At 40.2% G+C, this 21,148-nt stretch overlaps 1 long non-coding RNA gene across 1 annotated transcript in view; it reads right to left on the reverse strand.

Annotated features, from left to right (window-relative positions):
* The window catches only part of LOC106984840 (uncharacterized), a 32,873-nt gene extending 12,191 nt beyond the window's left edge, over positions 1-20,682 (reverse strand). Inside the window, exons 1-2 of the long non-coding RNA XR_003416767.2 lie at positions 20,591-20,682; positions 4,237-4,343 (exon numbers count right to left, since the gene is read on the reverse strand). This is a non-coding gene — a long non-coding RNA (uncharacterized LOC106984840). The remainder of the gene's footprint in view (positions 1-4,236; positions 4,344-20,590) is intronic.
* Positions 20,683-21,148: the final 466 nt, after the last annotated feature.

A 21,148-nucleotide genomic window follows, 5' to 3' on the forward strand; every position in this document is an offset into this window, starting at 1 on the left:
ACAGTTTTCTGGATAGAGAAGTTCCTGAACTTGCTGTCCGAAGGGATATCCTCTCCCCAGAGAAGGCAAGGGGCTCCGACAGTGAGAATGAGTGGTAGAAAATGAAGTAAGGTAGCAGCAGAGACCAGACCATGTGGCTCTGTTGGCTTTGATAAGACCCCTGGATTTCAGTCCAAATGTTTACAGTATGTAGATAAGCATGAGATCCCTGAGACACCAACTTCCATGCTATAGCAACTGTCTCTTCTATTCTTCTTTCCTTGTCTCCTTTCCCTTTCCTTTTCAAATGTATCATACTTGAAGTTTTATTTTATATCTGGTTTTTACATAGAAAGGAAAAGGACCCCTTTCCTGTTGAAAATACGTTTGTTGATAATATGACAGCTACTGCACCAAGAATATTTCCATCTGATATTTACAGTTACTTTCTGGGATCTTGCTCAGATTAATTAACTAGTCACAAGGTAGGAGAACTGGGATCCCAGGTTAGGGCTGTTTGGCCAAAAAGTCTCTGCCCCATCCTACTCTGCCCCACTGCCAACTGTGTGTTCCTTGGCTCAAGGATGAAGTGGATTCTTTTACCTGAAAATTCTTGGATGGACTTTACCTTATATTCCAAGCTATAGCAGAGACTCATGTCTTAAAGCCAATGTCTCACTCTTCAAGCTGTTCCCAGCCCTTGCTGTGCCGTCCTCACTTTCTTTGTTGACTGCCCCGGGGGGGTGGGGGAGGGCAGATATCTAAAATAAGTGTCTGGAATTGAACCTTCCAGGTTATGGTGACGATAACATCTGTCCGAGAAAGTTAGTTTGGTCTCACAGCTCACATAATTCTCACTCACAAAGTTAGTTCTCACTCACAGGTGAGAGTGGTGTGGCCAAGAATGTGGCCTCCAATAAGGCAAAAATAAATGAACTGAACTATTTGGAATTTCAAGGTCTTTATAGCATGTCTGAGGTTCAAGACTAAATGAGTCATCCCTATTTCCTATATGCCTGCCAGTCCCCTTTTTATTTACATATTATGAGAGGAGAACAATATGCTGATATAAACAAAGGAATTGGCACGTTTGGTCTGGGACATGAAAATATTAAAGTCTCACTGTCTTTCTCTCTTGGTTTTTGGTCTCAAAACCTTCTGTTAACAGCTAAGGGGTTTTCACGAAAAGGCACATCTGCAAGAAATGTTTCTTCAATTGTACCTCTTAGAGATGTAATTTGTTTCATGTAAACGTTTCCCACAACATGACTGATTAGTATTGAATTGTTCATCTAAAGTGTCTTCTTAAGGACCCTCCTACCTGTGAAACTAAAAGATATATCTCAAAAGTGTGTGGCGTCCAGAATCCAGTCAAACAGGGTTTAAACCTTTGCTCCCTGACTTACTAGCAGTATTTTCTTGCCTGATTGAGCCATGTCTAAATTCTGTAATCTGAAAGTGGGTACAATCGGTCTCATCATGACACAGCGAGGTATATGTTATTCTGTGAGATCATGTATACTAAAGTAGTTGGAGTACATTGGAGACCTCACAACTAATAATAATTATATGATGTATAATTATGAGAGTTTAGAAATATAAATATATTGTATTTGTATTGTATAATATATAAATATATTATACTCTCATATAAGTCATTAAAAAGTTATATGTATAGATATAAATATATTGTACTCTCATATAAATATGAGAGTATGAGTATAATAACTCTCATAATTATACAGGGAGGTATATATTATTCTGTGAGATGATATATATGAAAGTACCTTTTGCATTGGAAAGCCCACAAATAATAATAGTAGACAACACTGTAATGCTGTCCACATGTGACGTGTATCATTATTCTATAAAACCTGTGATTGTCCAAGGGATAATCACTTGGTGATTAAAAAAGAAACTCTAAAATTCTTGCTATTACCCCTTTATTATATTTTTATTTAAAAATTTGTAAATACTTATTTATTTCTGAGAGACAGAGAGAGACAGCATGAGTGGGGGAGGGACTGAGAAAGAGGGAGACCCAGAATCTGAAGCAGGCTGTAGGCTCTGAGCTGTCAGTACAGAGCCTGATGCGGGGCTTGAACTCAGGGACCACGAGATCATGACCTGAGTCCAAGTCGGGCACTTAACCACTGAGCCACCCAGGTGCCCCTTATTATACTTAAAAAGAAATATTTTCATTTCTGACATCAATTATGTGCTTGTCCTTAACACTGACCTAATTAAATAATTACAGAAAAGTCTTGCCAGGTACTACAGAAAAGTCTTGATATGAATTCAAGGTCAAACTGATATGTAGAAAAATTATTTGCTCCTGGAACTAGAATGAATCACTACTTCTTCTCACTCTTAATACAATTAAATATTGGTCGTCTACGAATGGCTACCACATGAATATTCGTAGCTGACTAGATGATCAGAGCTTTAGGAAATCTAATTTCACAGAATACTGGGCATGTTGTTAGCTCTGAATCACTTAAAGATTCATTTGTATCCTTGTTAGCTATTATTTGACAGTGGGCCAAAATAATCTATAAAGTTTTATAATTATATTTAATTATATGTATATAATTATACGCATATAACTTATAATTGTATCTTATGTAACGTACTGTGTATACCAATAATTGCTTTGCAGACAGGGATGGATTTGGGGAAAGGGGATATGATTCTTGGAAGACACAGACACATTGCAAGTTGTCCGTTGCTTTTCCTCTGCATGTTGTCTACTCCTTATTGTACGTCGGCTGCTATAAAGCACCATATTTTCTCCAGTGTGTGTAGAGATAAGGCTGGGGATCGGAGGCGAGATGTGCAAGATGTGTACAAAACTTCTGTCTAAAATTTATTTTTTGCTGTTTATTTATTTTTGAGAAGGAGATAGAGGGCAAGTGGGGGAGGGAAAGAGAGAGAGGGAGACACAGAATCCAAAGTAGGTTCCAGGCTCTGAGCTTTCAGCACAGAGGCCGAGGTGGGGCTCAAACCCACGAACCCCGAGATTGTGACCTGAGCCGAGGTCAGACACTTAACCGACTGAGCCACCCAGATGCCCCATAAAACTGCTGTCTAATTGACAGTTGTCTGGGAACATGAAAGGCCTTAAATCATAGCACAGAGATCGGTTACATTGAAGGGATTTTGTATGTCTTCTAGTTAAATGTTCAGAATTTGGGATGTACTGTTCTCTTTTTCTCTCCCAATGATTTATTTTTAAATATTAAACACTGTCCATCTGGTCGAAGAGCTAACTTATTCAAGTTTTTTAAGAATAATTTATCTTCAACTGTCTCTCATTTAGTCATATAATCAGCCGACAAATCTTTATGCATTGCCTACTGTATAGACAGTATATGAGACCCTGTTCTACTTTGCAGACACAATTGTGAGTAAATTCAACATGTATGCTTCCTCCTGCCTTTTCTTCTACGTCATATTCATTGTGAGCGATTAAGAACATCCACACAGGGGGCGACACTTTGAAGTTCTGTGGCGAAAACAACGCGTGACCCCAAAGATAAAAAAAAAAAACACGCAACAGTTTCCTTCCATCTTCCAGAAAAGAGTTCAAGTTCTCCCCCCTATTCTATTTTGTGAAGAGGAAATGGGAGTTTGAATAAATCTTAAGTCTTTTTTTTATTTCCTTCAAAATATGGATATTAAGTGAGAAAAACAAATACAGGACAAAAGCCACAACAATTAGCAACAAACAGAACCGGAGTCTTCTGGCTCAACCCGACGATGGTAACCTACAGGAGAGGCAACGATGCTGATTTTTCCATCCATCCTTTCTATTAATAGAAGAAACACAAAGAAGTGGCCATTGTCTGGCTTCCTTTTAGCAATTGTGAACACACATTGAAAGGGAATTGGAGAAGAGAATAATTATCTCCTTAGTTGATTCATGTAAACATGTTTTTTTTCCTAATTTTCATATTGACAAAACAAAAGGCATTCCCCCATAAAATTTGAAATTGTTACTAAATTATCTAGATGGTCTCTTCTATTCTGTTTTGCTGCTGGCGAATGTTTTCCTTAATGTCCCCAGTAATTGCTATGGCTGTGTTCCAAAGATAAATAGAAATAACACGGGGCTCATGCATGCTTTTTAATAGCCATATTCTAAAAAGATCATGTTTTTTTTCCCCAAACAAGTTTTGCAGTGATGCTTTCTATTTTTAATTTGTACTTAACACTCAATTTCAGTTCTCACCATTCATGCGCTCTGTGTTTACTTACCTCACTTCAGACAAGTCTGTTTCCCTTTCTGTTTTATGGAAATCTTCACCATCTGTTCCCGATGCTATAATAGCCTTCCGTGAGGTTTAGGTTTACAGCAATACTGACTTATTTGAGGCGGGGGGGGGGCAAAGAAAGTAAAAAAAAAAAATGAACTGTGTTAGTTGCAACTTAATTAATGGAAAACTTTCAGGGCAGTGAAGCATTTTTATTATACACTGTAAAATGAAGCTTGAATTTCCTAAAAATGTATCTATTGCTTTATCTACTATTATTAAGTCCTTGTCTGTCTGCAGGGTGCTTGGTCTTTGAGAGTTTTCCACGGTCATGACTTGCATAAGTGAGGCCAGTGTGGAGAAAGAAGCCTTAAGCCCATGTTTACCTTAATAAGACACAAAATCAACTGAGACGGTGCACCAAGAAAATATATGAAGGGGTACTAAGCACGTGAAAAGATTCTCAATATCATTAGTCAGTGGGGAAATGCAAGTTTAAGCCATAGTGAGATACTCTTTCACACCTATAAGATGGTGATAATAAAAATAAAAATTAAAATTAAAAAAAAACCAGACAAGAGTAAATATAGAGAATCAGGAAATCTCACACGTCACTGCTGGAAATGTAAAATGGTTCAGCCCTTTGGAAAAGAGTTTGACAGTTTCTTAAGAAGTTCAACATAAATTTCTCATAGAAGCTAGAATTTCCACTCCTAGGTTTTGACCCAATAGAAATGAGAACTTACGGCCACACAAAAAGCATGTGCATGTATGTTCACAGCAACATTATTCACGACAGGCAAAAACTGGAAACCATTCAAATGTTCATTAACCAGTGAAAGAATAAATAGAATATGATGTTCCCATATCGTGGAATACAGTTTGGCGATAATAAGATAAAATACAGGCCACAACGTGGATGAACCTTGAAAGCATCATGCTAAGTGAAATAAGCCAGACATGAAAGACCACATGCGGTATAACTCCACGTACGTGAAATATCCAGAAAATACAAATATACAGAGACATGAAAACAAGTGGTTACTTGGGGCTGGGGCAGAAACAAGGATTAACTGTAAAGGGGCAGGGGGATCTCACTGGGGTGATAGAAATGTTCTAAATTAGGATGATAGCGACTGATCTTCAGTTGGGTACATTTACTAAAGATCATTGAGTTGCACACTTCAAATGGGGCTGGGGACCAGAGTGGATCTTCAGTGCAGGTGTTCTAATAGGGTTTCCGTATGGAAAGGGCAGTTGCCCTCCCATCTAGGCAAGAGACTTGCCAAGAGTTAGTTCATTCTGTGTGCCTCTGCCACCTGCTCCCACTATGAAACCTTTATGACCAATAAAAACAGGAAGTAAGCCGTTCCTGGAGCTCGGGTTTTATATTTTCCTGCCCCAAAGGACAACATAAAATCCATGTTAACCTTAGATTTTATATACTTCAGGTGTTCAAAACAGGGTACAGTGTGATGTAGGGAACTTGAAAGGAGGGCATTTGACCGCCACATCCTGAAATCAGGTGTGAGCAGAAAGGAAACAAGACACCTGGTAATTAAAGCAAACCCGAGGCCAGATGAATAATAAATATAGCAGAGAAACGGGGAGGCATCACCAGTGACGACCAGCAGTGGATTTCAGCGTGTATCCCCTCATACTTCATGGAAACTGTATATGTTAACATTCAGACGAAATCTCAAAAACGGAGATTGTTCTTCCTTCTCACTGTGCATTTATTACAGCAGCAACTTCGGAATCACTTTTTTATGATATGTCAGGATTAAAGCTGCGACACCATTCGTTCTCTTTCTTTAATATACATTACTGGGTGTCCATTCTGCAGGACACTCTACTAAATGGAGGGGTGCAAAGGGGAATTAAATGTCACTGTTCCTTCTGATTTTGCGGTTTAGTGATCTAAGTGCGGTTTAGTGAAATCTAAGATACAAGCCAAGCATATACAAAAATAAATAACTGTGATAAAATAGGACAGCAGGGGCGCCTGGGTGGCTCCGTCGGTTAAGCATCTGACTCTTCATTTCAACTCAGTCATGATCTCACAGTTTGTGGGATCGAGCCCCACGTCAGGCTCTGCGCTGAGTATGGAGTCTGCTTGGGATTCTCTCTGTCCCTCTCTCTCTGCCCCTCCCTCGCTTGCACACTCTCTCTCCCTCGCAAAATAAATAAATGAATGAACATTATAAAAAACAAACAAGCAAACAGGAGAGCAGATGCTAACAGCCAGGAGAGTGGTGAGTGGTAGTTCCTAAATGTCTATCAGTGAAGCATTCCTGGACTGGTTGCATTGAAATTGTTTGGAAAATAAAATACAGCTTTCCTAGCCCTACTCTAGCCCCTTGCTTCTTAGCGTGGTCTCAGCCTTGGCGTTGGCTGGAAACTTGTTGGAAATGTACGGCTTCCAGCCCCATCCTAGACCCACTGAATCAGAATCTGCATTTTCAGTAAGCTCCCGGGGCCCTCTGTGTGCGTGTCAAAGTTGAGGAAGAGCTAGTCTGAACTATAGAATTAGACACTCCAGGCATGGGATCCTGGGAGCATGTATTTTTGACAGGCTCCCAGAAGATTCTGGGATGTAATCATCCAGGGGCAGGCGGGGCTCACTGGAGACATTGCAGGGGCTCTGTACATAGGTGGGTTGGAGATGGGTCTGGAGGGTAGTGGGCGGAAGGGAGCATGAAAAGAGTTCGCATAAGCAAATGTGTGAAAGCAGTACTGATTGTTCCCTGGAAAGTGAACTCTTATGTGGTCTCCCCATCCTCTCGGAGCCCGTTTCTGCTTTCCTATAAATGTTTAGATACACACATGCGTCTTTTTTTCATAACGGAAGAAGTGTTCCTGTTCAGAATTGTGGTAATCCTTCTTTTGTTGCTGGATTCAGTTCCCTCTGTTTCCCTCTAAGACCTTGCCCCAACAATGACCTCCTCCTTTCCATGTCTTCAGCCTTTCCTTCTCTATGGGCTCCTTCCCTTCGGTTATAAACATGAGCAAATTTCTGCCATTCCAAACAAAAGCCACCTTTGACCTCACATGTCCGTCCAGGTACTGCCTATCACTCTCTTACCCTCCACAGCTTTGAGAAAATGAGAACTAAGGTTTTTTGTTTGTTTCCAAAAGAGATACATCCTCCTTATATAAAATTAGAAAATACAATAGGGAAGAAAAGAGAAGGCAGAACCATAATATCAATAGCTAAAGATGATAATAATCAACTTGTGTATATTTCTAACATGTTTCTGTTCCTAAAAGTACTTTAAGGGGCACCTGGCTGGCTCAGGCGGTGGAGTGTGGGACTCTTGATCTCGGGGCTGTAGGTTTGAGCCCCACATTGGGTGTAGAGATTACTTAAAAGAATATTCTTTTTTAAAAAGTACTTTAATATTTTTTAAGTTTCTTTATTTATTGACACAGAGAGAGAGACAGAGCATGAGAGGGGGAGAGGGAGGGGCAGAGTGAGGGAGAGAGAAAATCCCAAGCAGGCTCCGCACTGGCAGCCTCAACACGGGCTCGAACTCACAAACCTTGAGTGAGATCATGACCTGAGCCGAAACCAAGAGTCAGATGCTTAACTGACTGAGCCACCCAGGCACCCCTAAAAAAGTACTCTAAAAGCATAAAATGTACCTTTAGTGTTCACACTGTTTTACAAGGTGAATGTTACATTTTTAACATCGTCTGCCTCGAAGATCATTCAATGACACTGCATTTTAATTTTCAGGGTTATCCTTAGTGGCCGTATAGTATTCAGTGGTGCAGCTGGATATTATCTTGAACGTGTAACACATGTGTTTCTCCCCGTGCACACCCCCGACACCCTCTGGCACCTGCTTATTACAGTGCCTTCTCCCAGTGCCCCCGGTCCCCACCACCACCAAAGGATACGACACATACCAGGGTTAGTATTCTTCACCTGGGTTCTATACTGCAGAAATGAAGACAGAATTTTAAAACAGACTGTCATGGGGCGCCTGGGTGGCTCAGGCAGTTAAGCACCTGACTTCAGCTCAGGTCATGATCTTGCAGTTTGTGAGTTCAAGTCCTGTGCCGACAGCTCAGAGCCTGGAGCCTGCTTCGGATTCTATGTCTCCCTCTCTTTCTGCTCCTCCCTTGCTTGTGCTCTGTCTCTCTCCCTCACACGCACACACAAAAATAAGTAAACGTTAAAAAAATTTTTTAAAAATAAATAAAACAGGCTTTCATGACTCATGGTAGAGGCACTAGAAATATTAGAAAGAAAAGTATTGTGCTCATGGGTGTTTCAGGGGTCTGGAAAGAGTTATGCCACAACTGTGGGCAGTGTCCAAGGTCACCATGACTAGGATTCACAGGGGTGAGTTAAAAGCAGAGTTGGAAATGATCAGGCTTGTGTTCGGTACTTTTGAGTTAAACCCAGTGACAAAGGGCACCTGGGTGGCTCAATCGGGTAAGTGTCCGACTTCGGCTCAGGTCATGATCTCACAGTTCGTGGGTTCGAGCCCCGCGTCGGGCTTTGTGCTGACAGCTCAGAGCCTGGAGCCTGCTTCGATTCTGTATCTCCCTCTCTCTCTGCCCCTCGTGTGTTCACACTCTGTCTCTCTCTCTCAAAAATAAATAAACAAAAAAAATTTTTTAAAAAAGTGATAAAAGAGAAGGAGAGACTCTAAATTCTATGATCTGAGAATAGAGGGGAAATGGGATGTGTGTCCCCAAAGTCCCAACACCACCATGGAGGGCAGAGCAGAAATGGAAGTGAGGTAGAAAGGACCTGGTAAACGTTCTATGGCCCCAAACTGGTTTGGGAGGAGGGAAAGGTTTACCTGTGCTTTTATAAACGATACGGGTATTAGGTCATCAGGAAAGTTCTGGAGAACTGAAAGAGTCTTGAGCCAAAGGCACCCCAACATGGGGAGTCTGCATGGGGGTCAGCATCCAGACCAGCAGGCCTGTGGGTATCTCAGGAGGTACGGGGTGGGGGAGGGGAGGACTCACAAGCCCAAGACAGGCTGACAGATACATGTGGGAATTGTAGCACAGACAGGTGCCAAGCTGCCTCTCCCTCACCTTTTCGTGGCTCTCTCAGCCGATTTTACTGATGTACTCTACAGCTTAGAAATTTCCTGACCCCAAGTGGTGGCTTGCAATGGTACCTACTCACTGACAAGGGTCTGCCATCATTTATTTAACTTGTCTTGGAAGTTTTGTTTTGTTTTGTTTTGTTTTTCCTCCCAGAAAGTCATTATTATAAGCAATGCATAGCCAGTCATCTTCATTCCTTCTCTCCACCGGGGGCCATCCTTCATTGTTCAACTTGATGTAACCTGTTTTTTGTTCTCTCTATTCTAACAGAACTACTGTTATGAAGGCAATCAATGAACTCCACCTTGTTAAACAAGGTGAACTCACCTTAACTGCTCCATATTTGGCATCAACTCCCTATTTGATGCTGATTTATAGTCCCTTCTTCTGAAACTCTTACCTCTCTTGAATTTCACAAAATAATTTTTTTATTTGATTTCCTCTACTTCTCTGGCTTTTCTTTCTTAGTTTACTTCTCTGTCTCCTCTTCCTCCAAAACTCATTTAAACGTTGATGTTTTTCAGGTTATTCTCCTCTTTGTTTCCTTCTTATTTTCCATTTTATTCATGTGGGTTCTTAGTCAATGTCTCATGTTTGACTCTCTCCTAAATATGGTCACTCCTGAATCTTTATCTCATACCTGAAATTGTCACTACATTGCTTTATTAATATCTTCTTAAGGGTGTTCATCCATCCGTCCATCCACTCAACTATCCATCTATCCATCCATCCATCCATCCAACCATTCATTCATTTATCCATTTAATATTTATTGAGTACCAACCAAATGCCTGCCAGATACTAGTCTAGGACAAAACAAGTATATCTGTGCTCTGAAACTTTTCACTTTAGTTTGCTGTAATGGAGAGCAAATATATAACAGGAGAAAACTGCATTTTTTTTCAGTCAACAATTCTGAAATCGGGCTCACTATCTTACTCTCCATACCTATGACTCCTCCATCAACTGCCATAGCCATGAGCGGTCTGATTACCCATTGGGTTTTTCATGTTAGAATCAACCTCAATTCCTCTTGCACTTTGCTTTGAAGGCAGGATAGCTTGTGGTTAAGAGTCTGGGCTATACCACCCTACAGACCTTGGTTCAAATTTTGTCACTTGCCAGTGGCTTTGGTCAAGTTATTTAACCTCTCTAAGATTTTTTTAAAATTAAAAAAAATCTTACTCCACAGGATTGTTTAAGTGTGTGTGAAATAATAGATAATTATGATCCTTACCTCTATATAAGATAAATGGTAGCTCTTGTTTTTTTTATTATTATTATTATTATTTACCTGCACTCTTCAAAATGGCAGCCACAAACCCATATGGCAGTTAAGCACTTGGAATACAGTTTACCAAAATTGAGATGTGCCATAAATTTAAAATACATCCTGGGTTTCAAAAGAGTACCAAAAAAAAAAAAAAAAAAAAAAAAAAAGAATGTAAATTGTGTCAGGAAAAGTGTTACATTGATTTTATGTCAAAATGATAATATTTTTGACTATAGGGTTAAATATTATTAAAATTCATGTGTTTGTCTTGTTAAGTGTGGGTACTAAAAAATGTAAACTCACATATGTACCTATCACTATATTCCTCTCGTACAGTGTTCTCAACATCTCTCAGCACGGTTCCTCTGCTCCACACATCCACGGACAATATCATTTCTCTTCTCTGTTACTGCAGTCGTATCCTACTGGCCTCTATGTTTCTTCTCCCTCTGAACTTTCAAAGCCACCCTCTACACTGTTGCCTGGTTGATACTTCTAGAATGTTAGAAAACTTTTTCCACAACCTGTAGGAAAGGCCTGGGGAGCATAGTTTCTACCTCTAGAGTTTCCTTGGACCCTTTCTCACCTCCTCATGGAATCCCACTGCTCAAAGCTATTCAGGCTTCCATGCTTTCGTAAATAGTTTCCTCCTACCTGAAAGCAGGTTTCTCACACTGTCTACCCAAGGAATTCCTCTTTATCCCCAAGAACCACCTTGTTACCTGTGTAAAGTCTTCCCCACCTCTTCTTTTACATGTTGTTTGTGAAGCCCTCTCTTTCTCTGTGTCAGTTACTTATTACTCTTTTGGACTTTGGGTTTCTTAAGAACCGGGATTGTAATTTATTAACTGGATTTGCCATATGTGTCAGAACATTTGTAACATACTAAGTCACCAAAATATTTAAACAAAGGAAGGATAGATTGGGGGCTTATTTTTAGAAAAATGAGCAGGCAAGCCATAAAAACGGCTAAACATTCAGTATTGTCCATTTGTGTATTTCCCCCTTGTATTTGGAAAAAAGAACAATGTCTGAGACATACCGATTGCCTGGGTAAATATAATATCACATCTTTTCCAAAGATGATGGGTGCATTTTGTATCAGAAGTCGTATTTGAATTTACAGCCAAGTTCGATTTTCCATTCCCTAGTTCAGCGAATGGAAACAATTGTAAACACTATGTATACCCCTTGAAATCGGCAATTCTTCAATAGAAGCTCTAGAACTTGATCAATTTACTCTTTGGCATGATCCTGTCTTCTCTAAATTAAAAAAAAAAAAAAAAAAGCAGTAATTCCTTACCCTTGTTGGAAGTTCTGCTCTCGTATGACTTCAAACTGTGAAACTCACATGAGTGACTCTGTCTCTAAGGTCCTGAGGTATGCTCCCTGAGTGTTTGCAAGGCTCTGTGCTTCCGAGGTATGGTCTCCATAGATTGCCTCTTGTCTGACAGAAACCTGGCCTGGGAATTGCCCTTACCACTGGGGAGAGCATTGAAACCACTATCAGGTGCTAATGATTTCTGAACCAGACAAAAACAACTGAGAGACGTGAACACAGATTTCTGGGCTGTCATCCCCTTCCTGGTGATTTATTAACTGGAAGGCACTGCTTGTTTTCAAAGGCGGAGGAGTTAGGCAAGGCCTACCCTCATCTCTGCAAAATCCTAAGATCCTAAAAACAGATATAATAGTATACTGACCTAATTTTCCAGGCAAGGGTTACCCAATAGGTCAGTCAGCTAATTCCACATTTTGATGTACTGTGAAAAAGTATGGTCATTGGATCAAGAAGTCAGCTGGGGGGAGGAGGGGAGTTGGCCTTCAAGGGGAAGACAGATAGCAGATGACATCATCATTGGCAGCGGCCTCGCTTGCCTTCGGGGACCAAACTTTCATAAATTATCACAGATTAATGTTTGTGCAGCACGAGTTGTATAGAGGCAAAGAGATATGATGCACTTTGCAGGAATTACTAGTACTAGGAAAGAATTTGCCACACACAAAAAAAGCTATTTCAGTTCACATGAGTCGAAAATCATGGTACAGATCCACTCAATTTTCAGATGGACTGTTGTGACATAGCAATGCACGGTGTTTTGGATCAGAACGTTATTATTATTAGCATCGCCACTGGTAATTAAATATTGTGTGAATAGATTGGAATGAATAAAATTTCTTTTTCATTTAAGAGTGCTAGTTTCACATTTAACCTCATCGTTACAGACTCTGTGTAAACATAACCTCGCTGGCTGGGTACAACAGGCATCAGCAGACTTTGCCTGTGAAGGGCCACATAATAAATATTTTAGGCACCACAGGCCATAGAGTCTCGATAGCAATTGTTCACCTCTGTCCTTGCATCACGAAAGCCATTTCATGTAAATGGAAACATGGCTATGTTCCAATAAAACTTTATTGACAGAGGCAGGAAAAAAAACAGGCAGTGGGCTGGGCTCAGCTCACAGCAGGAATTTGCTGACCCCTCTGCTATAGTATATAATACAGTAATATAATATAGTATATCTCCTAGATATACCTTCATTTACCCAACCGTTTTCTTATTGCGGGGCATTTAGATTATTCCCCACATTTCCCTACTCTAAGAAAAACTTTTTCAACAAACATCTCTATGATGAAACTCTCTCTTGCCTTTCCACAATTGCCCTTAGAGTAGGTTCTAGGTCAAAGGCTACAAATACTTTGAAGGCTTCCTATTCTTTCACCACTTGTGGCAAGGGGGAATTGGCGTTCCATCTCTGGAACACAGTTTGGCAATGCCTAATTGATGCCTCCCCGAGATCTTACTAGTTCTAAATATGATCCTTTGGATAGACAAAGAAAGAAAGCAGTGCGGATTTTCCGTTTAAAAGAAAAAAAGGTAATTCGGTGTCTTGGTTCTGTGGGTGTGACTGATGAGGGAAGTTCAACTTTTTTACAAGTTTACTGTCCCTTTGCTTTTACTTTATGACAAAGGTTTCATTTATATCTTGGCCCATTTGCTCGCTTGTTCTCTCTCTCTCCCTGCCTCTCTCTTTCTCTCCGTTTTGTCTTTTCCTCTCCAATTTTATTCCGTTAGATCTATTTTAGATGGTAAAAATCTGAGAGCACAGGGTTCTAGAATCAGACTGCCCCAATACATTCACTGCCACTTCCGGGCTGTACAACCTTACTTAACTTTCCTATGCCTCATCTTCCATATTTCTAAACCAGAGTCAATAAGAGTAAAGAATAAAGAGAAAAGAACATAAAGCACTTTATGCATTGCTGAACACCTAGTAAATGTTTAATAAGTTCTACCCATGACAGTGATAATGAAGGCACAGTTCCCTCATTAGTTAAATATTCTTTCTGTATCTGGTGACCAAATAAATACATTTTCTTTTGACTTCCTTATGGTTTAATTTTTAAAAATTTCCCTTGGTGCTATTTGGCTGTAAGGTATGAAGATAGGCTATAAAATTGATTGGTTTTCCAAATAGCAGGCCAATTATTCCATTAAAAACATTTTTTTAATGTTTATTTTTTGAGAGAGACAGACACACACAGAGTGCGAGTGGGGAAGGCACAGAGAAGAGAGGGAGACAGAATCCGAAGCAGGCTCCAGGCTCTGAGCTGTCAGCACAGAGCCCGACATGGGGCTCGAACCCACAAACCATGAGATCATGACCTGAGCTGAAGTCAGAGGCTTAACAGACTGAGTGAGCCACCCAGGCGCCTTTCCATTTTTTTTAATTTATTTATTTATTTATTTATTTATTTATTTATTTATTTATTCATATTGAATAGTACATTCTTTCGTCATTTGTTTGTGCTGTGACCTTCATCCAATATTTTGCTTTTTCCCATTTTAGTATCTTCCTCTGGAAAACCTAATGTCTTAAATTTGGCTTATTCTGGCTTCTTCACCGGTGACTTAATTACTCTGACTGTAACATTTTAACACCCGGTAATGCGACTTATTTGCATTACTCTCATCTCCCGTTATATTTTCCTTAGACATTCTCATAAGTTTATTCTCTTGGTTGCATTTTAGGGCCATGTTGTCGATTTCCAGCAAGAATTGCTGTTAACGTGAATTCAGAACAGAAGTATGTGCTACTGATAGAATAACTTGAGAATACATTGTCATAAGAAGCATCCTTCCCAGCCTGGAGCATAAGGTACATCTTTATTTATTTAATTCTTCTTTGATATTTCTCAGTGGAATTTTGCCACTCCTCGTTTCATGTAAAAATAGACAATGTTTAGTGAAAATTAATTGTGTGCAAGGCATTGCTCTAAGGACTTTTAACTTCTAAGATTAAAAGAGAGAGGTTTGGCGTCGTCCCCATTTAACAGGGGTGACACTGAGGAACAAGGAGGGTAATTTGTCCCTGTTCACCGTAGGTGAATAAATCGCCTTCCCTGGATTCCAGAAAATGTATGTGTGATTGCTTGGTTAATTATAAATCCATCAGCCAAATCAAATGGTACTTGCTATTTGTTGCAGCTACTTCGGCTGCTCTCCTCCTCCTCCTCCTCCTTCTACTTTTCTTCCTCTTTCCTTCTTCATTCTCATCTTTCCCTATATAAAGTAGCTACCTTCCCTTATACATCCATTACACATTTCCCTTATACCTTCCCTTATACATTTGTCGCGGTTCACCGTAGGTCCAAAGTCAGAACCAAAGTCCGTCTCCAGAAGCCCACTTTCTTAGATTCAGTGACACATTCATCACATACAGTAGATGTTAAGAAAATTCTTAGATATTTTACTGTGGCTGTATGAATGAGATTGTTTCCCCCCTCCCCCAAAATATTCCCTTTAATTGGTTACTTCTAACATAGAGAGGAAAAATAATTGTCTCTTACTGATAAACCTTTATAATTTGTAAGCAAAAATCTACGTTCAGAGATTTTTAAAAGAACACAGAAAATTGGATGCAGATTATATTTCCAGGGGAGAAAGCAAGCAAGCTAAAATTGAGGTGTTTCCATGAACAAACTGAGTTTTGTTGTAGGCGTTCATCTTGCAAACTGGGAAAAGAACAATTCGAGTGTTGTGCCAGAGTGCCTTGGTTAGCCTGAGGAAGAAAAACTCTGTCTTCAGAACAGAGTTTGAGAAACATGACCAGTGATCATTCTCTATGTCACGGAAGGCTCCATGGACACCCAAGAGAAGAAATCTGAGTTTTCCCGCACGTTAACATTCTCTTCGGTAGCTTCCCTGAGGTTTTCAACTCTGTTCTCCGTCAGAAGACATTAATAATATGCTACTGGCTTTTAAGTATTTAACTGAATCTACTAGAGTTTTCCATTCTCTCAATACCTTGTTGTCCTTGCTGAATGTTACAATATCTGTCTGCACCACTTTACAGACCAATTATGCAGCTGTTTCCCCACCCTCCACCCCTACCCCTGCCCCTGCGCCCCTACCCCCGCCTCTCACCCTACACATGTGCAGCTGCACAGGTGTGAGGCAGTATAACCAACTGTTGCCGATCAAATAATAGGCTATTCAGAACAATTAAAACATCAACCAAATTTTCTGGCCAGAAAATTGCCTGACAGTTTGCTACTGCTACATGGTGTCACTATCGGGGAAGGGACAAGAGTTCTGATTTGAGATCAGAGCTTCGCAGGATAAAGATCCCTACACAGAACCAATGAAACTGTAAGAACATTTGGTTTTCTAATATGCAAAGGGATCCACTGGCCTGTCAGTCTCTAATGGGGAAAGATCTCTCCTCTCTGGTCCTGGTTGGCTACCCTTATAGGTTAAGAGTAAAGTGAATTATGTTATATCCAGGAGCTACAAGGAGAAAGACACGTTATCAGCAAATCTAATAAATCGCCTTCCCTGAATTCCAGAAAATGTTTGTGTGATTGCTTGGTTAATTATAAATCCATCAGCCAAATCGAATGGGACTTGCTATTTGTTGCAGTTACTTCGGCTGCTCTCCTCCTCCTCCTCCTCCTCCTCCTCCTCCTCCTCCTCCTCCTCCTCCTTTTTTTCCTCCTCCTGCATTCTTATTTTGCCCTATATAAAGTAGCTGCCTTCCCTTACACATCCAGAATTTTCTTCCTGCTTTTTTCACAGGATTCCTCATCTACTACACCCGACTTTTCTTGTGCCACTTGTCTCTATTCTATTCTAATGGAATACTTCACACAGCAGGAGTTGCATCCATTTTTTTGGTTATATTCACAGACCCTAAAAGAGCATGGGACATATAGTAGGTGCGCCATAAATATACATTGGGTGGATCATACAACATTGCTTAGAGATTAAGAGCAAATTACCTCTTTGTCTTTCAAGGTTTTACTAAGTAGAGGGATCTATGCTTAATTAGTATTTTGATGCATTAATTAACTCCAAGCATGCTTTATTTGGGTCTCTTATATACTAGGTACTTTGATAGGTTCTCTGAAAGATTTAGAGAAAGACTAGCCATGGGTCTTATCACTGAAGTTCTGCTCTATGAGCAAAGACAAATCTGTAAAGATATGATTACATTATAATACAGCAGGTGTTGGGGCGCCTGGGTGGCTCAGTCGGTTGAGCGTCCGACTTCGGCTCAGGTCGCGATCTCGCGGTTCGTGAGTTCGAGCCCCACGTCAGGCTCTGGGCTGATGGCTCAGAGCCTGGAGCCTGCTTCCGATTCTGTGTCTCCCTCTCTCTCTGCCCCTCCCCCATTCATGCTCTGTCTCTCTCTGTCTCAAAAATAAAAAATAAACATTAAAAAAAATTTTAAAAAAAATACAGCAGGTGTTAAAATAAAAATACCTTTGGAACAAATAGTCGGCCCATAACTAGCAGCCATGATATAGGGACGATCCTTCCAGAGAAGGTGGATGATTAAACCAAGGACAAAAATATGGATCAAAGTTTTCTAGGATTGTGAAATGGTAGAGGACATTATGAGATTTGTCAGAGGCATGAGGGTGTGAAAAAACATAGTCTGTTAGTCTCCAGTGAATCTGGGATTCTGGATTATCCACACACTTCAACTTGTGAGTGAACTGAGGCTCGAAGTGAACCATAGGCTCTCTATGAGTTACACAATTGTCCCCAGCCTGTGTTGGTGAAAAGGGTGTGAATCTCCAGAGAGAGCCAGTGATGAAGCATACACTGCTCTCAGGTTTCTCTCGAATTCTTCTGTCCAACATGAGTTTCTCCTCAAATATTTGGTGACCGTGTGGTTTGGCTGAAGGGAAGAAAGTTTACGAACACAACATAATATTGGCGTCAGAATTTCATTGATATCTGTGTCCTCATGGACTGACTGGGCTGGATATCAAACCAAGATCCTGATAAAAAGAGATAATAGAAACTGGCCAAAGCAGGAAAGGTGTTTTGCTTAGGCTGAATCAGAGGTAGCAAGAGAAGCTTAAGAGGCAGCTAACTGAAGACATTGTGAGCCTGTGAAAAGGTAAGTCAAAATTTTAAACTTAAATGATTTGTAACAATAGTAAAGGATTTTTTTTTTCTATTGTTAATGCTGTCAGCTTTGGTCTAGATGCTTCTGTCATTAAGTATTTGCCTTTCATATTGTCTCCAAAATGAATGTTAATAGGGATTATTTAATGTTAATTTATTTTTTTATAATCACTTACTTCATGTTGAGCTATACTGTAATTAAAGATCATTTTAGAGCTTTTCATTTCACACGTGAGAAAACTGAGGCTCAGAGAGAGGAGATGGCTTATCCAGGTAACATAATTGGTCAAGATGTGTGCTGGGAACAAGTGTCCTGACCTCTTTTATTTTTTCTAATTAAAAAAAATGATTTATTTATTTTTGACAGAGAGAGATTGAGAGAGAGAATTGTGAGTGGGGTAGGGGCAGAGAGATGGGGACAGAGGATCCAAAGCAGGCTCTGTGCTGACAGCAGTGAGCCCAATGCAGGATTCAAACTCATGAACCATGAGATCGTGACCTGAGCCGAAGTTGGCTGCTCAACTGACCGAGCCACCCAGGTGCTCCACAAGTGTCCTGACGTCTAATTCAGTTTCCTTGCTAGAATATCTATGAATCGGGTTCATGTTTTGATCTGTTCTCGGGGGGAGGACATAGATTTCAAATCATATGCATGTCAGTTTGAATTCTAAGTCCAGGGCTACTCCTTATCCATGTGAATTTACATAGATTGCTTTAAATTCTGAGCCTCGGTTTTCCCATCCGTGGAATGGGGGTTAGAAGCTAGGGAGATAAAAGAAATCATATTTGTAAGGTTTCTAGCCCAGGGCCTTTCTCAGTCTAGGCAGCGAGTCAATGTTAGCTCAAATCACAGGTTGGGTTTTACTCTGAAGGAGTAGTCTGGTATTGCAAAACTGCATTTTGGATTCTACAACCATAAACGAGAGCTCTCTAAGTGAATTTCAGCTGAATTTCTGACTTGATGGTTTTGACGTAAAGTAAACATTCATGTTCCCTGGTCTCTTGACTGGCAAAGAAGCCAGCATAGGTAATTGCTTTTCAAAACCTTACTGATGCCTCTTCCCATGGTTTCGGATCATCAGTCAAAGAGTATCGAACATCGTGATCAGTAAGAGAATAAGATACACCTTTGAGACCAGTACCACGGCGTGTTACTTCATACCTGTTAGGATGTCGATTACCCAAAACACAAAAGATAACAAGTGTTGGCAAGGATGTGGTGATGATGTGGAAGACTCTTGTTTACTGTTAATGGGAATGTAAATTGGTACATGCAGTATGAAAAAGCAGTATGGCAGTGTCTCAAAAAATTAAAAATAGAACTATCATATGATCCAGAAATCCCACTTCTGGGTATATGTCTAAAGGAATTGAAATCAGAATCTTAAAGAGATAACATGCAGTCCCCTGGGGTTTTTGTTTTGTTCTTCGTTTTGTTTTGTTTTGATCTCTCGGACTTGTCCACATAAGTGTCCAGCAATTGTCAGTGACAGTATAGATTTTTCTACCCTGGCTCTGGTTTTCATGGAGGTTTCTGCTCTGATAACTCGTGACTCTCTGTGTTTCCTGGTTTGTGTCTCCAATTTCGGTGGTAGCAATTTTTCTTGGCAGAGCTAAGAAGAGTTGTTGATCTTTGATCAGTTTTGTATTTGTTGTTAGGATGGTGTGACAATTTCCAGCCTTCTTACGTGCCAGACCAGACCCGTCATTTTATTTTAAGCTACAAATTGTATTATGTTTTAAAATGAGAGCTGCATCCTTCTAGAAATACAGAACTATTATATTGAGTATATGTCTAACAGTATTTTCAAATTACTGGACTTGGGACCTCATTCTTTGTTGTAATGATTTTCAAAGTTATTATCTAATAAAGGAGTTTATTAACCAGGTTATTAGAAGTAGGTTCCTATATACATCTGAGCAAAGTAGATAATTTTAAATAGCTGATTCCTAAGGACAATGAATAAAGGAGGAAAAATGTATTTGGAAAATAAAGGTTTCTGGGTAATTTAAGTCAACAGAAGCAGAGCCTACATATTCTACCTCAAAACTCCAAACCGAATCCAGACCATTCCTAATTGTAAACCTAAATTTATCTGAATTTACGTTCAAATTCTGTCTCCCCAAGAGACCCTTCATATGAGTTGGTAAATTTCCATTTATATATCAACCCACAGCGTTTACTATGCTTGGGGAATGCCCACGGTGCGACATTTCAATCCCGTCTATGGCAAATGAGCTTTGCAAAAGGAATTAAAAGGACAAGAGTAGAATAGCATTGAAGGAATCAAGCATAATACACCAACCCAAGTGAGTGAGGTCTGGGAACTATTGTTTGCTTTCTGTAGGTTGACCACCACTAGCCTCCAGGTGATGGAACCTGATTCCTCCAAAGTCTCCCAGACAATAACATCTTTTGTCTGGATGTATTTGCATACCAATACTGCAAAAGACCTGGTAATGTGCTGGTAAGAAACAGCTCAGGTAGTCTACCTCTCTTAAACTTCTAAACGTGTTTCTTTGCAGAAGATTTCTGGAGTTGTAAGCCCCGGGATTCATGGCTCCCTCTCAGTGAGACTCACTTACCTGAGGCAAATGCATGAACCTTTTTTTCTTAAATGCAACACCTCAGTGGGAAGCCAATATATCAGTCAGGTGTTGCCTTTATCTTGCCAAGGTATCAGATGAGTTCTTTAAATTTTCACTGCCGGACTTGCCAGACCATGCGTGTGCAGAAGCTAAAACACAACACAACACAACACAACACAACAAAAACAAAAAGCCAACAGACAAACGAAACCCTTTTTATATTATTCTCACAGCCATTTGGCAATACCTTAGCCTTGATTTGTAATTTGGCGATTACATTTTCTTTTGTACTTGGAGAAAATACTAAATGTAGCTTCAAAGTGCCCCTCTACCCACTGATGTCCAAAGACTTAAAAACAATGGTTATGTAAGCCTCAAGGGGGTGAAGCCCATTTCGGCTGGCGGTTTTGTTTCTCTTTCCCAGCTGACTCTCTGGAAGGCCTATTTCTTCTCCAGAGGCAAGGCTCTTGTTGCTGGATATCATATCCGTAGTGGGAACTTGGAAACTGGATCTGTGGGCTGCCGCTTCTCACCCCAAGCCCTCTGACCTGTGAT

This window comes from Acinonyx jubatus, chromosome E1 (assembly GCF_027475565.1).
Source record: "Acinonyx jubatus isolate Ajub_Pintada_27869175 chromosome E1, VMU_Ajub_asm_v1.0, whole genome shotgun sequence".
NCBI lineage: Eukaryota > Metazoa > Chordata > Mammalia > Carnivora > Felidae > Acinonyx > Acinonyx jubatus.